This window comes from Rhipicephalus sanguineus, unplaced genomic scaffold (assembly GCF_013339695.2).
Source record: "Rhipicephalus sanguineus isolate Rsan-2018 unplaced genomic scaffold, BIME_Rsan_1.4 Seq410, whole genome shotgun sequence".
Classification (NCBI taxonomy): Eukaryota; Metazoa; Arthropoda; class Arachnida; order Ixodida; family Ixodidae; genus Rhipicephalus; species Rhipicephalus sanguineus.
Genome location: NW_023615193.1, coordinates 123,705 through 148,807, shown reverse-complemented (window position 1 = coordinate 148,807; position 25,103 = coordinate 123,705). Strand labels below are relative to the sequence as shown.

Below are 25,103 nucleotides of genomic sequence, written 5' to 3'. Positions count from 1 at the left end.
TTATTTAAAAGAGAGCGAAAGTATCAAAGTTAATATGTACCGATTTTCATTATCCTCACTTTAACTTGCTTGCAGCAATAAATTCCTGAAATAGAGGTATTTTGTGCGATTTGCCAAGTTTGTGATCTTTTTCTTCAAAAGTGCTTCGACAAGCAAGAGAAATAATAGACTCATAAGATTGCACTTCACTTGTTCTTTAAGGGGAATAATATTGTGACGAAGAAGTGCACCGTTTTTTTCCTAGGTGCGCCCAAAATTCAGAAATCGCGAAATTGGGGAAAAGCGTTTTTTGTGGCCAAAATTTTATTTTTTGTTCGGGCGAACAAATTTTTTTTTTCGCAAAACGAAGTGCGAAACCATTGTTCTGGGTGTAATGCCTAGACCTACAGTAAATTTCATCACAATCGGGAATGGTGACCGGGACTCGTGTTCGATCTTATCTGGACACACCCTGCGAACTAAGAATTGTCACAGCTCGACACTTGAAGCGCCCTGCTCACACAGAAGATGGAGGCACAGATATTGTTACTTTAACTAACCCTATTTTGGTTCTTCTAGCTAGCAGATCACTTCGCAAACGCGGCCGCTGCAGCGAGCAATATGTGACCTTCCTGTGGTGAAAGCACAAGACGTAGAAAACTTCCCTCGAGAGATAATAGCGCGGGCACGGTCGAGCACGTCGTGTATGTCAAAGTAGTACATGTCGAAGGCGCACATCCCAACTCCGGCGAAACAATAGACAGTTTTGAAATTGGGACCCAAGAAATTTGCGAGCCGCCAGGACGCATGCGCAAAACGCAAGCCACTCTCGGACTCGTGTGCTCGCGTTGTCCCAAGACCCTGCAGCGCAAGCTTCCTTTGGGCGGCAAACAAAACGGCAGAGCGCACGACCTCAAGAAAATAAAGACTGACCTTGACAGTGGAACGTGAAACCACGGCTCGCGTTCCCCGTGGGCGTCGATTCTTGTCACCAGGCCCGTAACCAGGAATTTTTTTCGGTAGGGGGGGGGGCACTTGCTGAAAACTGACTATTTGAGAAAACCCCCTATTTTCATTATTTATGTTTGGTAAAAACCCTGCTTCACCAAAATTTGGGGGGGGGGGGGCTAGTCCCCCCCCTCCTTGCCTACGTGCCTGCTGGTCAGTAACATCAATCTTCATTTGGCTCTAGTTGGTACATATTCCTGAGGCTAAAATTACAGCGCAAATGCACTTTGTCCGTGTTAGTTTGCTTCTTTGTCCCTGCACCCATCTGAAATAATTTTGTCTTAGCGTGTCTAAAAAATTGGGAGACCCTTAAGCTTCGCGTTTAAGAGTTGAACACGATAGTGAAATCCGGCCCTAGTGCGCACTTCAACCACTAAGTGCATACTTATTAATGTGTGTTAGTACACGCACACACACGCGCGCGTGCGCAATGTATCTATTCGCCGCGAGATCGGGCTACAGGTGGCAGCACCGTCGCCGCGCTAGTGTGGATAGGCGCTCGTCTACGCGTATACAAACGCACACACAGCGCTTCGTTGTGAGCGATTTGACCCGATTTCCGGCAAATAAAATGCGTTGACTGCAGCTTTCTGGCAATATGTGCGCCCTTCATTCCCGCAATAATGCACGAAGCACACGAACGGGGTTGCTCGCCTTCGGCAACAGTCAGCGTTTTCGCAATGGATGACGTTTCTTGTGTTTATTTGACTTGTTTAGCTCGTGTTGCACATACGCAATGCTGTAGCGCGACTGAATTAAGTATTACTTCTTGTTCATCTGGATACCCCCAACAAAAAAGAAAGCCCGTATTCCTGCACGATGAGCTCAAATAGCACTCTGTGCACTGTGTGCTCAATATTCATCCACATTTCTTATTCAGTTCTCCAATGTAGGACAGTTGATAGGTTTCCTGAGGAAAGCTACGTGGCTGACAGCGCTTTAGCGCTACAGAAGCGTTTAACACGCACATGCTTGTTTTTATTCCAGTAACAGTACAAAAAGGTAACTGTACAGCACGGAACTTTCTTCGATGAATTACTTGGCAGTAATGGAACAAAGGCCCGGTTATTTCACGGGACCAAAGTACGTTTTTCACGCGAATAATGTCCGTTGCCTTCCGCCAATCTATTACAACGTAACAGAAACGCTCAAGATAATGTAAAAAAAAAAAGATGTGGCTTCGCGTGATATTACTACGACATAAATGTAAAGTACGCCGTTTGGATTAATTTTGACCATCGGGGCTCTTTAACGCGTACCTTAATCTAAGTACACGGGTGTTTTTGTATAAATTTCGGCACAAGTTAAAGATGAGCAAGGCAACTCAGTTTTGAGATTTCCGTACACATATTCTGTTCTTTTTAAGGGCAATTTAAGTACGGAAGTGTCAGACATGACTTGACAGAAATACATATGTGTAGTGTGACCAGGACCATATACAACTAAAGCTCGTGGCGTAACCTATAAACGACAGCCCCGAAGTTATACACCAAACCACAACGCGCAAGTGCATGAGAGCCTTTTTTTTTACCACCGAGCCGCTAAAAGGCTATATTCACATGAAATTTAATACTTCACATCTTTACGGCAACGGCAAGTGCACTTTGCAATGCATGCGCTTGAACCACAGAGCGGCACCTACACTGATAACTCTCATGAACGGAGGGTACGACGACCACACACAGCACTCTCTACAAGTGCACCCACTGATCTTATTACAGTACAATATACAGCCGATCACGGCCAAATGCTTCTTTACATCGTGTTAGGCATACGTACGAGCGGTTAAAGTTGCACTAACGCAACGGAACAAACCGCCTTTTGAGGACCTTCATGACGTACGCGCACATGCAAACACAGCGGCTAGCAGGCGACGCATGGAGCAATCCACACTAGGCGCGGCTCAGTCAGAAGCCGCGAGTGGCGACTCCGCTCGATTTCGCGGCCAATAGCAATGGTACAGGTTTTCGATCTAAAGCACTTCCCTCTTAGGGATGGTCGATTAAAATTTTTAATCGATTAATTGCTTTCGGTGGAATTTTTTAATCGATTAATCGACATTTTTTATGAGTGCTTTAAAACCGATATCTCTTCGTTTGAGAGGCATCGTTCGTCTTTGATATGGACCCAAATTAAATCTTTTTATCAGACGGGCTGACGATCGAAAATTCCCACTTTCGCACACTGGATACAAGGGGCCCGTCGTCGTTGATTGATGTCGCGGATTCAAGCATCTGTGGCCATCATCCCTGGACTATTTGGCAGCAGGTCGTATTTTATCGAAGCCTGTCTACTCGAGCTCATCGAAACCGGAGGCGCGTTCGAGGACCACACTGGTTGGAAAGTCGCAGCTGAAACATGCAGTGTGGCGGAGGGTGAGGAAATCCCGAGAAAGGTAAAAGAGAGACAAGGAGGAAGAGGAATTAAATAAGACCTTCGCTCTCGTAAGCACGACATCTTTTCTCGGTTTGTCGGTTAGATATTGTGGAAGCCCTACATAATACTATAATATCGGACTGACGCGATCTTTTCCTTGAGGTCACCCATGCAGATATTACACAGAAACATACTGGCCTCAATCACACCATCGGTACAGGCAACTGCGGGAAATAGAGTGACATGAGTTTCTGCCTCCCGGCTATAAGCAGCAGCTGCGCCAGTATACTCCGCAGGTTTCATCTGATCGTTGCCTTAACACGGCGCCACTGGCGCCTTTTCAATCGTGCGTACAGCCTGAACTGTGAGCGTTATCTAGTGTATCAGACATTACAACATAAATTGCCCGACTGTCCTTTCTTGTTACAGCAGAAGACGGGGGCCTCTAGCTGAAAGCTGTATTTCTCCCTAAATTTGGCGACCATACAGTATTACTAAATGCTACAAGGTCACTTCTTCAACAGTATTGCACTGGATGCTAGACGTTCAGTAAACCAACGCGTAAAGGTTTGATGACATAAAGGTCTACAAGACCCTTTTCACAATTCGCGAGTGCGCGTTCCTGCGCTACATTGCCTCTCAATTAATGGCAGCAACTTTCGTGCTTGAAGTGCTGCCTTCGAAAAGTGCTTGCCACATTATTACGCCTTGCAGTCTTCGTTTCTGATCTTCACCGAACAACCACCACACTGCGCCCCTCTTTCGATTGCCCGGCATTATGACATCGCAACGGTAGCAGTGTAACCACCAATGTGTAATAATTACACAATATTACACGCAAGCAGCGCAAGCCCCGCGTATATTCAGTCGACGCTCAACCAGTGTCGTACGGAACGGCGTTACGACGTTCCAGGAACTAGTTCCTTTTAGGGGCGAAGCTCCTTAAAGCGGCACCCGTTCGTCCCTCGTAGTGCGTAACCAGTCGTAACGCTAGTACCAGATCTTGACCTCCAAGGTGGTGCCGGTGGGAGATTTCTCCTGTGCGTTGTTGAACAATAAAAAATTCGCAGCGTGCGCGTTAACTAAAAGCCGAATTCTTCTGTCTCTCATTCCCCATTAGCAGCCATTGGCATGTTCCAGTAAAACGTTAGTAGAAGTCTAAGTGTTAGCTAAAAGCCGACTTCTTCTGTCTCTCATTCCCATTAGCAGCCATTGTTTACCTCCAAGGTAGTGCCTGGTGAGATTTTTTCTGTGCGTGATTAAACAATAAATATTTTGTTCAAAACGCCGTTGATTGATGAAATAAACCAACGAAAGACGCCAGATGTTTTCTAAAAGCAGAACGAAAAGACGCCAGATGTTTCTAAAGCAAAACGAAAAGACGCCAGCTGCTTAACGAAAGACGCCAGATGTTTTCTAAAGCAATGGTTTTCTAAACAATGAAAATTCACAGCGTACATGTAAAATTAAAGTGAGCTGCAAGTCGTCGTAACTCTCATCGAACCTTTAGTATTAACGCGCCCGATCTCACGTCGGTGATGATGTACTGGGCAGAATTCACGGAAGATTCACGGTTTACCGATGAACCTCCGCAGCTTCGCCCACTCATCATCATTCACTCCGTGGATATGCTGTGATTTTTTGGAGAAAAGGAGGAACGCCACCGTTCCGTTGAGGATCGGTGGAATTGTAACGGTGACTCGTTAAGTTCACGTAAGAACGGCAGAGGGAACGGCGTTCCTTGAGCAACGTTTCTTGGTATTTTACAGGCGCACGCACGCAGCATGTTATGCATGACAGGGCGAACGGGCGACAGCGTTAGGTACAAGAATCTACCGCTCGCCTGTCACTTGACTATGCTGCATCCTGGTTTTCAATGTCAGGCGTCCGCCAGGGGCGCAGGGAAGCGCGCGATGATGGGATCGACCACCTGCGGCAGGAACACCTGATATCGTTTTTTTTTCGTCTGAGCCGGTCTGACAGCAATGTTCTGGGGTGTAGACACGCATTAGAGAACTTTTACTCGACATTCGAGAATCATCGAACCCCTTTGCAAGGCCGCTGCCAGCAAAGGGCGCGCTAATTTTTACCTCGGTGACTTTCGTTCTGCAAACTCAAAAGCATGTATGTGTGTGTGGGGGGGGGGGGGGTCCGTGTTGGTATTGTTGGCATAGAGAAAAGGGGGGGGGAGCCAGCTTACTGTAGTCGAGGCGCCTGCGCGTGGTTTCGCGAAGTCCTCGAACGGCGCGACTCATCGTCGCGAATCTGCTGTTTGATGCGTATAGGACAGAGGACACAGAATCACAGCGCTAGAGGCCGCAGAGAGTGAAGCACCTACGTGCTAACCACCGAAATCCCGTGTGGTGGCCTTCCACTGCGCATGAATGGTCTCGGGCCTCAAAGTGACGGTGACAAAGTTACACTTTGGTTCATCCATTGGTTCTATCCGTTGGCAATGATCGCCTTGTCGCTTTCAGCGTACGCGTGCCGCGTCGTGCATGCCGCTGGCAGCTATTGACAAATGGCAGGGAAGACCTAGGACCGAAACGCAGTGGACGCGGGTGCCGCAGTGGCGCCTGTCTGGTGCCTTAGGGGTAGCGTTTGGGCAGGCATCCATTCAACATATTAGTTATCTCCGCGGCTATCAGTCTAAAAATTTTATTACAGTTCACTTCGACAGCCGCCGCAACGATGTCTGTCATGCAATGAACAATACGCGTACATCCAGCGCTACATTCTTGCTGCGCCCGCTGAGCCTTGTCCTCGCCCCTACGACCTCGGTTGACTTTGTTCATATTTTTGTACAACATGGCAGTACCCTCAAGCGCTTCGATCGAACGGCTCTTTAGCATTGGAAACGAAGTGCTGACGAAAAACAGATTCGTTTGTCGGATACCATCATCGAGTTGCAACTCTTGCTGAGTGCGAACAAGGGACTTCACTAAGTTGCGAATGTATATTCTGGACATTATTTTCTATTCACAATTCAATATTGAATCACCACTCATTAAACGCCCATGTATTGGTCCTTTTAATGCGGTTTGCTCTGCAAGATCGGGCTAGTTGCTTTAATCACAATGGATCCTGTGCAGAAAACTATATATTGATGCATGTGTGGAAATTTCTATTTGAATATCTGAAGCGCAACATTCTGACTACGCATTTCGACATGGAAAGTGCCATATGTGCTGTACTTGTTATAGGCGAGCACGAAAGTTGCGGTTAGACATGTGTGCATAGTATGGCCGGTGGTCTCTAAAAAACCTTGTCTAGGAGCGTTTCTTTAGATTCCCTTTATCTACATATAACCTGGTGCCGCCGATGTCACATTCGTAAATCTATGTAGCTCGATGTGCGCTTTAAATTTCTTGCTTTGTCAGGACCATCTGGCAGTGTCATTAGATTAACATATTGAAGATACTTAGTACAACTTGGCATGCACTCCAAAAAGCAAACTCGCTTTCACACACGCTTCCACTCAAGACAAGTAACCAACCAGCCCGACAACAAGTTCTAATAAGCTATTTTGTATAAAAATCCAAATGTAACGTTAATGTAACGTTCCAATTTTCGAAATGTAACTGGAACGAGTTCCTTTCACGCTAAAGGAACTTGTAACGGGAACTCATTCCAAGATTGGGAAGGAACGAGGAATGAGCTTTCGTTCCTGTTTTAGAGGAACGTGTACAACACTGCGCTCAATCAGGTTAAGGGAGAGGAGGTGAAGGCAGTCGCAGTAGACTGTGAGCCGGAGAGATGCAGGCAAGTTCATTTCTGCCTCGATGGTGCCGCCACCTGCCGGGCTTGAAGCATTGGGGAGTGCTTGGAGTTGGACGCCGTACGCGACGGAGATCAGGGCGAGTTCATATCTTTCTCTATGGGGTGTAGCCGCCGCCAGCTCCGGGCTCGTTCTGCTACCGCAGTAATATGCGCTGTAGTGAAAGCAGTGAAAGAGAGGCTATGTGCACGGCATATGCGTCTCAGGATAGCCCGCCTCGCAGCAGTCTTGCGCTCCGGCCAAGGGACGAGGCTGGGGCGGGGGGGGGTGCCGTAATCGATTAATGGAATAGTTTTAATCGATTAATTCGATTAATAGAAAGGCGGAAATCGATGACGATTAATCGATTAATTGTGGACGTTTAATCGATTAATCGTTCATCAATTTTACCATCCCTATTCCCTCTGCTAGAGTCGAGACATATTTCTCACAATGCCTCACAGATGGCAGCACATTATCTAATGTTTGCTGTTCGCTTGATAAAAGCCTCCTCTAGAAAGGGGCGTTGGCTTGATATGTTTCTCAAGACTAGATGGGCATAGTGTCCATTTTTGGAGCTTTGAAAGTTCTGTGTGATTTTAGCGGTGGTGGCTGCACTATCCCGGCTTTTTTCGAAGCATGGCGTCGCGCAAAAAACATAGCTTGATGTCCTCGCCAATGCGCCTACAAATTGCCGAAGGGCTCATTTTAGTCGTAACGCCTGCCCACAAAATGCGTCTCACCCCTCTACGGCAACGCGCTGAGAGGGACGAGACGCGGGGCAAAAAATGGCGTCGTGGCGGCATCAGCTCCTTCAAAGAATGGCAACACCCTAAGGGGGGCGCACACATCGAGGCACACTGTCTTACGCTTTGACCTCCAAGGTGGTGCCGGTGGGAGATTTTTCCTGTGCGTTGTTGAACAATAAAAAATTCGCAGGTGCGCGTTAACTAAAGCCGAATTCTTCTGCCTCTCATTCCCCATTAGCAGCCATTGGCATGTTCCAGTAGGAAACATTAGTAGAAGTAGAAGTGTAAGTGTTAGCTAAAAGCCGACTTCTTCTGTCTCTATTCCATTAGCAGCCATTCTTTACCTCCAAGGTAGTGCTGGTGAGATTTCTCCTGTGCGTGATTAAACAATAAAAATTTTGTTCAAACGCCGTTGATGATGAAAAAACCACGAAAGACGCCAGATGTTTTGTAAAGCAAAACGGAAGAACGCCGATGTTTCTAAAGCAAAACGAAAAGACGCCAGCTGCTTAACGAAAGACGCCAGATGTTTTCTTAGGAATGGTTTTCTAAACAATGAAAATTCACAGCGTACATGTAAAATTAAAGTGCGCTGCAAGTCGTCATAACTCATCGAACCTTTAGTAAAACGCCCGATCTCACGTCGGTGATGATGTACTGGGCAGAATTTTTATTGTTTAATCACGCACAGGAGAAATCTCACCAGGCACTACCTTGGAGGTAAACAAGGCTGCTAATGGGAGAGAACAGAAGAATTTCGGCTTTTAGTTACGCGCACGCTGCGAATTTTTTATTGTTCACAACGCACAGGAAAAATCTCCCCCCGCCCACCTTGGAGGTCAAGCGTAAGACTTGTTACGGACTACGACTACTACTGCTACTACTACGACCGACGACTACTAGGACGACGGGTGCCGCCTTAAGGAGCTTCGCCCCTAAAACGAAATCCACCCGACTTAAAACATGCAAATTGTTCGAAAACGCCACTCATCCAAGCACCAGCCCGCACACTCCGCGCCGTCGCGCACGAGCCAGAAAGGAGAAAGCGCTGGTTCCAGTCCGTCCTCCTCGCCCGATGCAACTGAAGATGGATGGATGGATGCTATGAGCGTCCCCTTTATAACGGGGCGTGACATGTCTGCCCCATGCTCGAAGAAAAAAGAAAAAACTTCCTTGTTTCATCTGCCTAATATCTTATCTACATTGATTGAATCCATGTTATTATACCAAAAAAAATTATAATTCACGCTCTATCTCTCTGCCTCTTAAGGCAGAATGACCTTATTTTTTCCCCATTATATATTTTTGTACTTTATCTCTACTTTTCTGCCACCAATACTCTAACCGTCTCTTACTTATTTCTATCGCGGACGTGTCAGCTTTCCATTGTTGTCCCTAAAACCCAAGGCTTCCTGTAGACTCGTGCCCACAATATACCTGGGTGAATATCGCCACATGCAATCAGTACATGTTCCATCGTTTCCTTAGTTTCCCCCGCACATGTACATTGTTCTTCTTCGTTACTGAATCTCGCTTTATAACTACGCGTTTCTAAGGCAGTCCGACCTTGCTTCAAACAGTAAAGCGCTTCCCCTTGAATTATCATAAACCTTTCCCTCCTTATTTCGTTTTTTCCCTTTCGGTAGTTACTCAGAGCCGGCTTCTTTCCATCGCTGTCATCCAATAAGCCCTCTCCGCCTCTCTGACCTTCTGCTTAATGCTCCTTGTTGCCATATCGCCCGCACTGCTAGCCGTATATTTACTGGTGAGCCTCCTAGTTTTTTTCTCCACTGCGTGTCAACGCTTTTTCTATACAAATACCTGAAAACCTTCTCTGCCCATCTACTCTTCTTCATTTTCCTCAGCCTCTCTTCGAATCTCATTTTGCTCTGAGCTTCCCTCACTTCAAGCCTGTCCATCCCATATCACCCTTGCAGCCTCATTTGTCGTCTTCCCGTGAGCGCCCAACGCGAGGCGGCCCACCGTCCTTTGATTTACATCCATTCCTGATTGTACCTCTGACTTCATGCACGGGTTGGCGGGTTAAAGTCCTGTATATTCTTGGGAAAGTACCGTCCTTCTTTTAACCGAGCCGCCACGCCGAGCACCCCCTCTCCCGCCTTCCCCTCCCCACTTCACGGGCCGTCGCCTGGGAAACGCGCGCGTTATCTGCGTGACATAGCATTCTTGATAGGAAAGTGGCGCGAGCCGGGTTATAGGGCCGGCGCCCGCACGGTGGTCGTTTGGGAGAGGAGATGGATACGGTTTGGACACTTGGGAGAGGAGGGTTGGACACTTGAGAGAGGATATGGAGGAGAGTGTCGCTACTTTCTATATATCAAGGGACTTTATGGCGGGTTGGCTCGGAGCGCCCCCACGAAGTTGCGGCCTTAGCTAGAAATAGCCCCCCGTGCGCAGGCCGTAAAAGAAGGAGCGAGCGAGCGCCTCCAGCCGGCCGTGGGTCGGCGAAGCGGCGTTCCAAAGAGCTCCGCCACGAAGGACGGCGCTACCTGTCCCCAGGTACCTAGCCGTCGAACACAAAAGGATTCCGTTCGAGATTTACGCTCGCCTGTCGCCACGCTGTGACCCTCAAAAAACATGGCGCGCGTGTCGTCACCGCCGACGCGCATGCGGAGACTACCCTCAGAAAAAGGCCTATTGTGCAGCAAGTTCACTATATGTGATCACGCTTCAGGCCACCTGATTAATTGGTATCTTGTAATCTCTCTGGCATAATTAAGTTCTCCGTGACACTATTCCAAGAAGTGGCTGGTCTGTTCTGTAATGAAGAGGGTTGCTGCTAATTCGTTTGCGTGTCAGGTAGAATTCAAGAAGCCTTTGCTATACACTCGCGCATTTATTAGACATTTGGGTGCTCGTGCGGTGACTGTAGACTGCGTGGGCGCCTATTTTGTAATTAAAAAAGACAAAGCATCAGGTAACGTATGTGGCAGTTAAGATTTCCCCTGCTGGTGGGCCTCGCAGCACAACGAATCGTCGATACCGTAATGCACAGTACAGGCTTTGTGGCATAACACAGCTGCAGTGCCATAAAGCTGACTATAGTGAATCTGTCATCTTGTAGCGCGTATATACTATAATGTAAATATATAGTGCACTGAATCCTAGGGGCAGTGCAAGCATGGCGTAAACAAGCAGGGTACGAGTCAAAATATGGGGCGCATGCACAGCACAGATTTCTTTGCGCTCCACAATGAAGGAATTGCTTTGTAAGTTTTACCGCTTTACAGGGGTGTAATGCGACGAAAACTAAACGCCACGCTGTGAGGCTTGCTACCTGTGGCTGCAATTAGTTGCCGGAAAGAGTATCGCCAGGTTGCTTCAGTGGCGCAATGTGTTGTCCGCTCCGATACTTCCACGTTTCACATGAGCAAGTTGATGAAAATAAGTAATGGGAAAACTTTAACGGCTTCAAAGTAGCTTTAGAACGAATAATTGTCTCGAGGGACAGTCCGAGATGCATGAATATTTATGATATTTATTTATTATTAGTACCTCAAACGCCCCGTAAGGGGTATTACATGAGGGGTGGGCATAACTAGTCGATGATAGTTTCGATGGATGCCTTGAAAGATGCATGGCTGGGGTGGTGTACAACTTCGGCAGGAAGACGATTCCAGTCCTTTGCCGTGTGAACGAAGAATGATTTCATGTGAGCGGTAGTGCGGGCTGCCGGAGGATAGACTGCCTTGTGGCCATGACGGGATGAAGTACGATGCAAGGGTTCGATGTCAGCCTGGTGAGGTAAAAAATTATAGAACTTATGAAAAAGACACAATATTGCAGTCCTGCGGCGCTGCTCGAGGGTTTGAAGATGAAGAGATGACTTAAGCTCGGTGACGCTGGTGTGATAAGAGTAGTCTGAAAAATAAACCTAGCTGCACGATTTTGTATGGATTCCAGAGCGGTTGAGAGGTTAGTTTGATGCGGGTCCCAAACTGAGCATGCATATTCGAGTTTTGGTCGAACGAGTGTTAAGTATGCTAGTAGTTTCACCGGGGAAGGAACAGGGCGTAGGTTACGACGCAAATAGCCAAACGCACAATTAGCTGCATTGCTGATGTTAGAAATGTGAACTGACCAAGTAAGGTATTGCATAAGTTAACACCAAGGTTATATAAGATGTAACTGCGCATATTTCCGAGCCAGCTATCATGTATTTAGCGGAAACGAACGATTGACGACGATGAAAAGTTAGAAGTGATGTTTTGCTCACATTTAGAGACATTAGCCATTTGTTACACCAAGATTCTATGAGAGAAGGTCAGACTGCAGGGTGAGGATGTCAGTGTTGTAAGTATGGGACGGTAAATTGCACAGTCATCAGCAAACAGCCGGATTTTAGAAGCACAACCCTTGGGTAAGTCGTTAATGTATAAAAAAAGCAACGGGCCCAGGACAGTGCCCTGTGGCACGCCGGAGACAACAGGTGATAAAGGAGAGGAGTGTTGTTTAGCGTAAACAAACTGCTGACGGTTAGACAGAAAGTCGCGGAGCCATTCGTAAACAGGAGGGTTGAGATTATTCGTGAGAGTTTTAGAAAGAGCCGTTTATGAGGAACCTTGTCAAATGCCTTTTGAAAGTCTAGGAAGAGGGTGTCCACGGGTATGTTTGGTCAAGGGAAGAGGATATGTCATTGATGAAGAGGACGAGTTGTGTTTCGCAAGACATGCCCTTCTGAAAGCCATGCTGGTTAGGATTGAAGTAATGACATGATGCTAGAAACTTTACCACGTGAGAATAGATTACATGTTCCATTAGTTTCGAACAAACACTGGTCATGGAAATTGGACGATGGTTATTGCATGAAGATGATGAACCTTTTTTAGGTACTGGAATTATCTTGCCCACCTTCCAGTCTTGCGGCACCACTCCAGATGACAGAGATTGCTGAAAATGTGATAATAAAAAAAGTATTTGTTTACGCCAGGAAAATATACTGAGTATGTGCAGCACAATGAAACGAAGACAAGAGAAGACACATAAACAACATCGACTGGCTATGTCGTTTATGTGTCTTCTCTTGTCTTCGTTTCATTGCGCTGCACATACTCAGTATATATCGACATATGTACCAACTAGCCCATCAACGGATCCTTCTAGGATGAATAACCTTCAGACAGGCTTTATGCATTTTATTTACGGGCATATCGAACTATATTTAGCGATGCCCTTTGATTCCGATGTATGCGAGTTTTACTGTATATACACTTAGCCGACAGTGTGCGTTCGTAAACATTGGTCTGTTCAGCGAACCATTATGTGGTGAGGAGCATTGACTTTCCTGGCGTAAACACTTTTTTTATTATATGATATTTAGGAGATGTTGGTGCTTCCGTATAGCACCGGCTACTCCTTTTCACTGATGATAGGATATGTGAAAAGCACAGCAATGAAAAAAAAATATTTCATAAAGAACAGCTAGGCAGAGTTCATAAAGTCTGTATATACAACTGAAAACGTTATTCACAATGGTGTTTCATATATTGCTTGATACAGCACGCATGCGATGGGAGCCATGCATGCATATGCGACATATATCGGTTGGGGATGGCCTAGATTCATCACCACGATGTGTTCGGTGGGCACCGGGAACTCCACTGATCTGATGAAAAATAAGCAATCTGCATCACTGCGCCTCCTAGCTACACACATTCTGTGCTCCAAATAGACAGGTCGGCTTCAGCGTGACGCTCGTTCGCGTGGTGGCTCGATCGCCACAAGTATTTGTTTAAAACAAGCAATAATATTGATTATTCGGTGACACGGATATTGGAGCTAAACGTTTTTCCAATGCACCTTTTGGGAAAAGCTGGCTTTTCTGGAACCACAAAACAAGGCCCAACAGCCGCTCATATGAATATTCGCATGCTAGCTGTTCTGATCATGTCTCAAACTTCGTCATCCAAAAAGAACCAGCTTCGTAAACGAATGCGCTTGATACGCCAGCAAGGTTAACACAAAAATGAAACCTAATGCGCTATGCGGCTATGCCTGCACTCGCAGAGTGATCTCATTGAGCTGAAACAAAACTGATTCCCCCTTCTTGCGAACTGCGTGCCCCTTAGTCAAAAAGAGTCCCTTCCCAAAGAAAGCAGCAAGTATGCACCTTTATTCGTGCGTCCATTAAACCAAGCCACCTGCATTTCCATGGTTAAATCGCATGATCAACGTCTCGCACGCACGTAGAGTCACGCGACTAGGCTAGGTACATCTCACTTGGAATTTTCTAGGGACAGCACCAAAAAGTGCTCTGGCAACGCGGAAATGTTTTGATGGCTTTAGATGCGAAGCATCTTATAGCGGAGCTCAAACCGGTGGTGGTGGTGGTGTGCAGCGTGAGCACCCTTACTGCGCATGCGCATAACCTCTCCACACACCTCCTCACCACCCCTTCCGCCTCTCCCCTTTCCCCCTCACCACTTCCCTTCTCCCCTCTCCACTCTTCCTCTGAAACGCGGGCTAGACATGCCGAAATTCTCTCCCGCGCAACGCCGTTATGAACAGCGGCGCATGCGCGCCCCCTCTCTCTCTCCTCTTACGCTGCACACCTCTCGCGCGCCTGTCCACCGCGTTCCCCGCTCGCCCTGTGAGAATTAACGGCCAGGCTAGAGGGAAGACAAGACGCGCGTAGCGTTCCTCTTCGCGTTCCACGACGTGAGGTCGGTAGAATGCCCAACGAACGCCAACGGAACGCGATCGTGCAAGTGCTTCGGCTTCGCATCGCCTCATGGTCCCCTTTAGCGGGAAATGGTGAAATTTTTATTAACTCTATGCCTTTTTGGTCGCTCCCTGTTTAAAATACTGAGAAGGGCGATCGAAGCGGCACGTGGGTTACTGGCGCCCCAGTGACACGGGCACGCCCGTGTGAGCCCCTTTATTTCAGCACATCTTGCATGTACGAAAGGAATAGTGCGGGGGGTAGGTACAAGCCCGACACCTGCAGAAATTCTGGATTTATTTTCGGTAGCAGGCCCAGTCTCCGTCTATAGGTGCACCCGACTGATCGATAATCGGAAATCACCGATCGAATCGGTGATAGTGACTTTTGCAGGTACAGTAAGACCATCAGAGATTAAGGCCTGGCCCCTTATATACAAGGTAGAGTCACTCCCCGAGACCACTACAATGTTTCAAGTGTTGGCGCTATGGCCACAGCGTAAAAGGGTGTAGGTCAGGTGCTAGATGCCGTCGGTGCGGAGAAAGTCATGACAGCCGCGACTGCAATTCTGAGGAAGAGAAGTGCTGCTTGTTTAATGGAATGCACCCGGCAGACTCTTCAGATTGTGTGGCCAAAGAACGAGAACTGAGTATACTGGAAATTGTCGAGCGCAGGCGTTGCTCCCAGAGGGAAGCAGTTGCGGAACTTAATGAAAGGTCGAAAGGCTATGCAGGCATAACAGCTCGTCATGTCGCTACTATGGATGCATCATTCGGAAATGTTATCGTAGAGGCCATAGAGAGTGCTACAGAAAAGGCAATGGAACGTCTCGCAAACCATCTTGTTGAAGCCTTAGCACAAAGGTTTTCAAATCAGCTGGCAAAATGCTCAGTACAGTGTCTATGAAATGTCAGGATTCTCATGATTTCTTGGTTTCAAAGAATACAGAAATAGAAAAACCGACAACTCAGCAGCGATCTGTGTCTCCACAAGCTGGACCTGCCAAGAAGGTAGTGCAGGGTGATCCAGAACCTGTAATATATTATTCTGACGACTTAACAGATATGGACACGGAATCTCAAAAGTTGCTGAAGCGCACCAGATTTCCCCCTTCAAAAATGTCTCCTCAAAAGTCGAAATCGAAAAAGTACCAGTCAAAAAAGGACTTTTTTCAGAACCTCTCGAAACAAGACTTCTTGAAAAACGATATCTAGGATCAGGCAGTTTATGCTACGGTTCTAGCATCAAAATATAGGCTCCCTAAACATCTTGCAGTGGAAATGCCGATCGATTTGGTCGGCAACCACAGATTTATCATATATTTCTTCGCAATTTTCCCCAGACATAATTGCTGTTCAAGAAACCTGGCTTGCAGATGGCCAAAAATTTTACCTAGGAAATGACCGAGTATTTCGTTTGGATCGACCTCTCAGAGGTGGTGGAATGGCCTTCTTAATATCAAATAAGTTTAGTCACAGAGCCAATATAGCTTATCAATGTATGGCTACGCATTACGAAATTTTGGTGTTAGACGTAACATTGCCGAACTGCTCTCCTTTTCTTTTGTTAATGCATACTTCCCGGCAGGCGTACAAGACACGAGATGCCTAGATGTCATGATAGCATCCTGTAGAAAGGATATACTACTGACTGGTGACTTCAATTCCCACCATGTGTCTTGGGGATTTAAACAGTATAAGTGGAAGACGCTTGTCGGAGTGGACTCTTTACAATAATTTATCTTGCTTGAATACAGGAGTTGTTACATTTGTCAGAGGTCAATCTAAGTCGGCTATAGACTTGACTTTTTCCAGCTCCTCCTTAAGTATATTGCCGCGTGTCTTATGTTTCATGAGTTGAAGCTACACTCCGAAGACTGTCAGCAACGCTCAGCGTAAACCGCGCCACATTGTTCGCGAAGCTTCCCGATCATTGTAGATCGTTTTGTTAAGATTGCGCGCCGCACACGAATGTTCCAGCTTTGTCGAGAGATAACGCCACACCAGCGATATCGCTGGAAAGTTCGATAGCGCCTGTATAAAAGCCGACACGCTTGACCGCTTGTCAGTTGATCGACGGTCGACGCTCTGTTCGACGCTATCAGTGTATTGCTGTAGTTTGACCTTCAGTTTCCCGACCACAAGTTCGGCCAAATAAACAGTTTCGTCTCGGACGTGCTGACTGCTGTCTTCGTCGACGTCACGACCACGTGACATCTGGTGGAGGTGCTGCTTCATGATCCGGACGCCACCGCGGAGCGCTGACCCAAGCCCAAGGCGCGAAGAAGACGACTCTAAGGTCAACCCGGATCCTCGAACCAGCCGCCGGCAGAAGGGACTACAACCAGAGTACGGGCTCCTTCCGAAACGCCAGGCAGCCGAAGACCGTCACATCTACCCGCCGAGACGATGACAGATCCCCTGCCACCTACAACGGAGTGAGCAACAGCAAGGGCCAACCAACTTTCCGTGATCGTCGTTTGAAGACCCGAGAGCTGGCTGGAGACGTACGAGCGAGTCGCGCCTTCAACACTGGGACACTGAAGAGAACGGCGCCACGTCTACTTCTACTTAGAAGACGCCGCAAAGACGTGGTTCGAAAACCAGATCGAGCCTTCAATCCTGGGACCTTTTCGGACGGCGTTCCTCAATACCTTCACGAGCATCGTCCGCAAGGAAAATGCCGCTGCTTTGCTGGAGACCCGGTGAAGCTGCCAAACGAAAACGCACCATGTTCACGGAAGAGATGACTCGACTTTTCCGTCAGGCCGACGCGCGATGGCGGAAGACAAAAAGTTCGCCTGCTCATGCGGGGTGTCAAACAAGAACTTTTCGCGGACTTGTCCGCAACCCGCCCACGACGGTCGCCGAATTTCCTCACCGAGGCTACGACTATTGAAAAGACACTGGACATGCGGACGAAACAGTACAACCGCTCGCCGCTGTCTGCAAACTATTCCGCAGTGCACTCACTAGCCACCGACGACTTGCGCGAAACCATCCGAGCGATCGTGCGGGAGGAGTTGCGCAAGCTGTTACCGCCGCCGCAGCCTCAAGTGGATTCGATCGCAGACATTGTCCGCGAGGAAATCAAAGAGTACTAGGTGTTCCTCAGCCGGCACCGCCGCAGCTTCAAGCAATGAGTTATGCTGCTGCAGCCCGACGCAAACGCCCCCCCTCCTCGCCCGCGTCAAGACGCCGCGCCGCCCCACCAGTTCCGCCGCCAGCCACCACCGCCGCCACCACCGACGCCATACCGCCCCCAGGCCAGCGATACACGCCGAGGAAGACCGACGTTTTGGCGCGCCCCCGACCATCGTCCACTCTGCTACCATGCGGAGAAGCCGGCCACACCTACCGCCGCTGCCAGTATCGACAGATGGGACTGCGCGGGTTCGCCATCGACGCGCCGCGTCCACAACAGGGTGAACGACCACGTGACATCGCCGACTATCGGCAGGAACGCAGTGGACCCCCAGGACCTTCCCGATCGCCGTCGCAGGCCGCTACGCCTCTCCCCAACGCCGCCAGTACACTGGCCCATTCCGGGGCCGGTCGCCTAGCCCGTATCCGGAAAACTAAGGGCAGCAACCGATGGAGGTGCGGTTGCTGTACGACGAAACATCGAAGATCCTCCGCCGTCGACGACGACGCCACGACGAAACCTTGAAGACCCGACGCGAACCAGACAGAGCCTGACGACAAAGTCTCGCGGACCGAAGTGGACCTGACAACGCAACGGGGAAGCAGCGGAACAAACCGACGTAGCCGTGACCCGACCGCACGACCTAACGCAATGCAAGACGACGAACTAGCGACCTCGACGTCCTTATCGATGGCCACAGCGTCACAGCTCTCGTCGACACCGGAGCCGACTATTCTGTCCTCAGTGGACCGTTCGCCGCGAAGCTGAAGAAAGTTAGGACCGCCTGGGAAGGCCCCCGAAATCCGGACAGCTGGAGGTCACTAGTAACACGGAGGGAATCTGCACAGCGAGACTCACATAACAACCGGATTTATCCCGCGAACTTCGTAGTCCTGCAGCGTTGCTCGAGAGAGGTCATTCTTGGTATGGACTTCTTAAGCCTTCATGGTGCAGTCATCGATCTGAGATCCAAGTCGATAACACTATCCACAGAAAAGCACTACCGCCCGTACACGCCGCCAGAAAAACACTCCTTGAATGTGCTGGAAGACCAGGTCACCATTCCCCCTCGCTCCAGCGTCATCATTTCCGTCGGCACTCAGGAATCAGCAGACCTGGAGGCGTCGTCGAGGGCGATCAGCACGTGCTTCTGAACCGTCAGATTTGCGTCGCAAGAGGCATAGCCGAGCTGCGCGATGGTAAAGGAAAGGTAGTGCTGACAAACTTCAGCCACGAATTAGGCACCTAAACATTGGTACGACGGTCGCCTACATCGACGAATTCGTGGACGCCAGCAATGCTTCGCCTTCTTCGATGCTACGAACCTGCTTCGAAGGATCGAGATCCCCAAACAGATTTCGACGTCAACACGAGCCTCCGAAGCACAAGCAAGGCCAGCTTCAAGCCCTGCTCCTGCAATTCAAGGACTGCTTTTCGTCGTCGTCAAGAATTCGACATTACCGTCGTTTCAAGTCGGACGAAAACACTCTGACGCCGACTGCCTGTCTCGTGCCCCGTCGACGCGCCGCCGCAAGACGACGACGATGACTGCTTCCTCGGAACTATAAGTGCCGATGACTTCGCCGAAAGGCAACGAGCCGCGCGGAACTTGGGGCCTATGGAGTACTCGAGTGCAAGACCGCCGATGTTCCGAAGGTATTCAAGCGAGGACTGCCGTCGTTTTTCTTGCGGAACGGCGTTCCCTGAAGAAGAACTTCTCTCGCCACTTCGAGCCGACTACTTCTTGTCGTGCCCTCTTCATTGCGACAAAGTCCTCCAGGCCCTACACGACGACCCGACGGCTGGACACCTCGGTGTTTCCCGCACACTCGCCAGAATACAGGAAAAATACTACTGGCCACGCATTGCTGCCGACGTCACCCCTACGTTAAGACTTGCCGAGATTGCCAGCGACGGAAGACACCACCGACTAGGCCAGCGGGACTTCTGCAGCCAATCGAACCACCTCATCGGCCGTTCCAGCTAATCGGGATGGACCTACTGGGCCGTTCCCGACGTCGACTTCCGGCACAAGTGGATCGTCGTAGCAACTGACTACCTCACCCCTACGCCGAGACAAAGGCCTTGCCCAAAGGCAGTGCGGCCGAGGTAGCCAAGTTCTTCGTGGAGAACATCGTATTGCGTCATGGCGCCCCAGAGGTCCTCATCACAGACAGAGGTGCCGCCTTTACTGCGGACCTCACTCAGGCGATCTTCAAATACAGCGAGACGAGCCACCGTCGCACCACCGCCTACCCCGCAGACCAATGGCCTCACAGAGCGTCTAAAAAACCATCGCCGACATGCTGGCCATGTACGTCGACGTTGAGCACAAGACGTGGGACGCCGTCCTTCCGTACGTGACCTTCGCTACAACACGGCCGTCCAAGAAACGACGCAGATGACGCCGTACAAGTTGGTCTACGGAAGGAGCCCGCGACGACGCTCGACGCCATGCTACCGAACGTCACCGACGAAGAAAATCCGACGCCGCTGCTACTTACAACGTGCCGAAGAAGCTCGACAGCTCGCCCGCCTGCGCATCAAGACCAGCAGAACACCGACAGCCGTCGCTACAATCTTCGACGACGCTTCGTGGAGTACCCCCGGCGACCGTGTCTGGTCTGGACCCAGTACGACGACGCGGACTGAGCGAGACACTTCTGCGTCGATACTTCGGACCGTACAGGGTACTTCGACGTCTCGGCGCACTCGACTACGATGTCCCCGACGGCATCACGAACTCTCAGAGCGCCGAGCTCGACCCGAGGTCGTGCATGTGGTGCGCCTTAAACCGTACTATGCACGTTAACGACCAGAGGACTCTAATGTTTGCTTTCTTTATTAGTTTCTTTAGTATTGCATGTATTCATGTTCTGCTTTTAAGCATCGGGACGATGCTTTTTCAGAGGGGGCATTGCGCGTGTCTTATGTTTCATGAGTTGAAGCTACACTCCCGAAGACTGTCAGCAATGCTCAGCGTAAACCGCGCCACATTGTTCGCGAAGCTTCCCGATCTTGTAGATCGTTTTGTTAAGATTGCGCGCCGCACGCGAATGTTCCAGCTTTGTCGAGAGATAACGCCACACACCAGCGATATCGCGGAAAGTTCGATAGCGCCTGTAAAAAGCCGACACGCTTGACCGCTTGTCAGTTGATCGACGGTCGACGCTCTGTTCGACGCTATCAGTGTATTGCTGTAGTTTGACCTTCAGTTTCCCGGCCACAAGTTCGGCCAAATAAACAGTTTCATCTCGGACGTGCTGACTGCTGTCTTCGTCGACGTCACGACCACGTGACAACATCCTCGTGGAATACTTTGGACTGCGCTTCAAACAGTGACCACCTTCCTATAGTTTCGAAATTAACTTCCCGAATATATTTCGAACTGGAAAAATGGTTCATTCGTAAATTATGTTAAATTACAAAAAAACTAAAGGCTACTTTGATTCCTCGCAAGGACATCCAGGAAGATATTAGGGCTATGAGCCTGTGTGTGGTATTAAAAAGATCATTAAATAGTTCACTTTTGCATTGAACTCGAACACAGAAGGATCATTTAGCCCTTGGTGGAATGCGGAATGTACACTGTTAAAACGAGCCATCATTTTGACAGCGATCTCTCTATCTATTTTGACGAGCCGTCGGCGTCAAACGGGAAAGACGGCGAGTCTCTTGTCAACGAGCGAGCGGAGAGAAAGAGAGACGAGAGAAAAAAGAGAGAGAAAGTTCCAGCGCGCCTCGGTGGCTACCGTACGTCACGTGACACGTTGCTCTCTCAGCGGTTACCTCTCCAGGAGAAAGAGTGGAGGAGGCAGAGCGGCAGAGGCAGAGGCGCCACCGCGCCAGAGAGAGAGAGAGAGAGAAAGAGCCGAGGGAGCGAGTACTGCCGGTACGCCGGTACATTCCAACGTGTTTCTTTGAGCTTTGTGCGTGCTTCTTCCATGTCGGTTTGGTGCGCCATTTGTCTTTTTTTTTGCGTGGCGTGCGAGTGCCTGTGCAACGCGCGTGTGTGCTTTGGAGCTGCAGCCTCAAGTCGAGTGCACGGGTAAAGGTGAGTGTACTGTTCTACTTATATACTACTTTCGTCTGTTTACACCTTCGGCTGTGCACTGTTTAACAAGGCACTTCGTGCGTGTAGCAAAGAAGCAAGCTCTAGTTTTCGCGCGTTGTGGAGGCGACTCCCATCGCGCGCTCTTCTGGTTTTTGCGGTATGCATTCGTTCCAGGAATATTGGCGCGTGTTTTTGAGTAGAGTGCACTTTTCGCGCACTTTCGATGGCGATTGAAAGTGGTTAACGGTGCGAGGACTGGGAGCGAGTGGAGGAACTCTAGTGCGCCATGTACGGCCGAGTACGTTCAGAGCAATTAGTATAAGACTTTATTAGTTGTTTCTTTTTGCTTTTCATCTGTTCGTTCGTATACATGCGCTAATGCTGATCATGACATCTGCAACTCTGACGACTTGCATAATGTGGATGCTATAGTCGCTAATTCGTAAAAGTATACGTCAACTATAAATTAATAGTTTTTTTTGTCTTGTAGTGTGGCTTAAAACTGCATTCTTGTGCAATTACTCTCTCGTTTCTTGATCGTTTCCGGCAAAGGATGCAGACGTTGGTATCCGATAGCGATGGCCAGCTCTATTCTGATTCACGAATCGCAATCGAAAGTGACCTTGTAACATGCAAACGGAGCAGGGGCGTAGCCAGAAATTTTTTCAGGGGTAGGGGAGGGGGGGGGCGCACCGCCTTCATTTCGGGGGTTGGGGGCACCTCCTTGAAATGGTCATTTTTCGCTCTGTATGCAAAAGAATTTCGGGGAGGGCACGGGCCCGGTGTGCCACCCCCTGGCTACGCCACTGAACGGGAGCGCTGAAGCATTGCGAAAAAAAAAAGACCAAGACGCGAAAGACGGAGTTTGTCTTGAGAAGCATTACACCAAGAGCATCCACGCGCGTGCCCGACTTTGAATTTTTTCATAGAAAATTTAAAAGTACCGCCTATCAAACGAGCAGCTGTCACTGCGTAAAAATGGAAAAACTGGATTAAATTGCAATATTCTCGACATGTGTAAGGATTTAAAACACAGCAGGGTGAGGAGGAGGCTAAGGGATTGTCGAGTGCTTGCAAGTTCGTATGCCAGTTACTGCATGTAACTATCGAATGGATGTGATTGACTGACTGCTAATCGCTCCAATCATTTCAGGTTCACAGGACAGGTCTGAAAGGTCAACCTCAATCATATTTGGCTGTGGATATCACTGCAACTTTGGCACTCGACCAAGCGAGGTATGTACTCAGTATCTCGAAATTTTTTTTTCTGCGTGTTTTAACATTGCTGAGGACATGTGTGTATCATTTGTAAGAAAGACCAGACCCTAAATGGGGTCTTCTGAATTAGTACCTCAAGTTAATGTGCAGGCCAACTGCCTACATGCACCCACGCCACAGCTGCGACGTATTGCCCCACTGTCAGCGCATAAGCCTTCTGGCTTAGACGTATATCAACCTCAAGCATACTTGGCCGTGGATGTCACTGCAATTTAACGCCGCGAAGCGACGTATGTATTGAATATCTCTGGAATTATTGTCTCCGTGTTTTAACATTTCTGAGGACACGTGTGTCGTTTGTAAAGACAAATCAGACCCTAAATAGGGTCCTCTGAACTAATACCTCAAATTTAATGTGCGGCCTACCCACCCCATGCACCCAAGCCATAGCTGCAACACGTTGCCTCGTCAGCGAAGTCAGCTCATAGGCGCATACTTCTAAAGTATATTTCATGGAAACACATCTCAATGTCATGATTTCTTGTCACATTTGTGAGACTGCAGTGCAGAACTTGTACAAATATGAAAGACTACAGAGTTCATTCAAATGTTCATAATGTTAATGTAGCATGTGTAAATCAGGGCTGCTCGAAACATTTCAAAACATTTAATGCACTGCGTGTGCATGTTTCACGCAGTCATGTTGGAGATGATGTTGCTCCTGTGTCATCTGGACAAGAATTTAGATGTCCTCATATATTTCATTTCTTTTTTTTTTAAGATGTTGGGCACGTTAAGAAGCCTATTTCTTCTAGTGTTGCCACTGCCTGTTGTTTTGTGAACTCTAAAAAAGTGTTTTCAAGTGCAAAATCATTCACGTCTCATGTAAGTCGCTTTCATGGCAGCATTGTGTGTCCAAGACAGAGTGTGGCACAATGTGAGGAAGATCTTGCAGCACCTAGCAGTGCAGGTCAAGATTTAACCAGTGTTGATGTTTAACAAATTTCAGGGCATGATGATGAGGTTTGTAAAAGTGGACGGCTACCACAAGTGCGCATGTAGCCTATACTGGAACTTAGTGGTCTAGATGCGACTCATGGCAGAGCTCCTGAAGTGAAGCAAAATGACCTTGCAGAATTACGGTTTAGAGTATGTGTTTATCCCTCTACATTATGAGCAGCTATTTCTGTTACTAGAAATAATACACGGGTTGTTTGTGCAACTGTGGGCTCTTTTTACATTTATATTTGTTGTTACACTCCATGCTTACTTGGGAACATTATGCATCAGAGCATATACATGTAGCTAGTTCAGCATGCGACAAATATGGTCACATTTGCTGCTCAGCATTTCTATCTGGTGTCCTTTGATTTCATCATGCAGTGTCTCTCACAATGCAGCATAGTTTATACATTTTCGGCGTTTCACATCTGAAACCCGAATATGTGATTGGCATAGTTTATGGCGCATGGATTTATTCTGTCATTCTCTTTTTGTTTACTCCAGGTACATTGGACAGATCAACCGGACCAAAAGGCGGGGTAAAGAGAAGGGAGCGGAATAGGACCAAGGGTGCTCAGCCTTATCAAAGCGATTTGAATAATAAATGTGCAAGTATTGACAAAAGCTTTTGTTGCATATTTTATTAGGTACTACCCATGTCGAGTGATGGTCGCATGGTGAGGTAGACCACTCTACAGTTCATAGTGACACAGATACCCTTGATCTCCTGGGCCATCATACTAACATCATCATCATCATCATGATCATCAGCCTGTCTACGCCCACTGCAGGGCAAAGGCTCTCCATGTTCCGCCAATCAACCCGTCCTGTGCTTTCTGTTGCCACGTTATACCTGCAAACTTCTTAATCTCATCTACCCCCTAATTTCTGTCTTCCCCTCACGCGTTTGCCCTCTCTTGGAATCCAGTCAGTTACCCTTAATGACCACCGGTTATCCTGCCGACGTGCTACGTGGCCGGCCCACATCCATTTCTTCTTAATTTCAACTATGATATCCTTAACCCCCGTTTGTTCCCTGACCCACTCTGCTCTCTTCCTGTCTCTTAAGGTTACACCTATCATTTTCCTATCAGGTTACACCTATCATTTTCCTATTAAGGTTACACCTATCAT

At 48.4% G+C, this 25,103-nt stretch overlaps 1 long non-coding RNA gene across 1 annotated transcript; it reads left to right on the top strand.

Moving 5' to 3' along the window:
• The first annotated feature begins 21,684 nt into the window (after window positions 1–21,684).
• On the top strand, window positions 21,685–24,509 carry LOC119377222 (uncharacterized). Its single transcript, XR_005180783.2, has 3 exons — window positions 21,685–21,749; window positions 22,903–22,985; window positions 24,474–24,509. It is a non-coding gene; the product is annotated as an uncharacterized LOC119377222 (long non-coding RNA).
• Window positions 24,510–25,103: the final 594 nt, after the last annotated feature.